Genomic DNA, 1,108 nt, shown 5'->3' on the forward strand with positions numbered 1-1,108 from the left:
TATAATTAACCAATTACCTAAACATAACTGAGGCGACATATATCCCTTTTGTACTGACTCTTACCCCACCATGTAATGAGAATTAAATATACCGAACATAAAGGTTTTATTTCTAAAATATATGTTAGTTGATTAAGTCTACTTTTTTGGCAAGTTTTGTCAGCCCAGCTGAGATATCATAAAAAAACTGCTTGGGCTGCTGTGGTCTCTGGAACAGGTCTGAAATCCTGCCGAGAACGAGGATAAATCACGAGTAGTTGTACAGCGATGCCCTCTAGTGGCAAATGAGTGAAGTGTCGTTGAGTAAATTGTTCTTTACAAGGTGCACTTGGAAAAGACTAGTTATAATACGCCTGTCACCCTGAAGCAACCCTTGTGTCTTGCTCAAGGGGCACAATAGCATTCAATTTCTAGGTTTTTCCTGTTGCAACCTTCATGTAGACTCCCTAATTGAAACTTCTTTTAAGGGTGCACACCAATTAACTAAACATTGTTAATTGGTGGCTGGCATTTTCACTAAACATGGTGAAAATGCCAGCCAATACAACATAAACATAACATATGAATAATATGTCATGTTTATGTTGTATTGGCTGGCATGACAGTTGTCATGGATGATGCAAAAGCATGTACTCGGCTACTAGTACAATTTTAAAGTACATTATTTTCAGTGAGATATGATCATTTGAATAAGTCAAAAGCGTTAGATAATATTGGGGGATATATTGAGATAAAATAAATATTTGATCATGTGATTTTACCATTAATTTCTATTGGAATAAAACAGGAGGGGGGGGAAATCCTAAATGCGCCTTTAAATTACAGTAACATAGGGACGTTTGACTATTAAAATTGCAGCAGGACAGTAAGTCCTCTGAACTGCGAAATATGTTTTAGAAAGAAAATGCAAACAAACAAACATTTACAAAAACTTCAACTCATGCCTACCAGATGATGAATTGTGCAGGAATGCCAGAATTTCACATCCTCAAGGGCTCCCCTGGACGCACAAACTCTGCAGCGTTATTAGTACCATGACCATGATGTAAATAAAGGCCTGGCGGGTCTCAGGTGAGCTCAGGCCAGCTGCTGTGTGGGGGGGGGGGGG

The sequence above is a fragment of the Sinocyclocheilus anshuiensis genome, unplaced genomic scaffold, assembly GCF_001515605.1.
Source record: "Sinocyclocheilus anshuiensis isolate Anshui unplaced genomic scaffold, SAMN03320099.WGS_v1.1 scaffold346, whole genome shotgun sequence".
NCBI lineage: Eukaryota > Metazoa > Chordata > Actinopteri > Cypriniformes > Cyprinidae > Sinocyclocheilus > Sinocyclocheilus anshuiensis.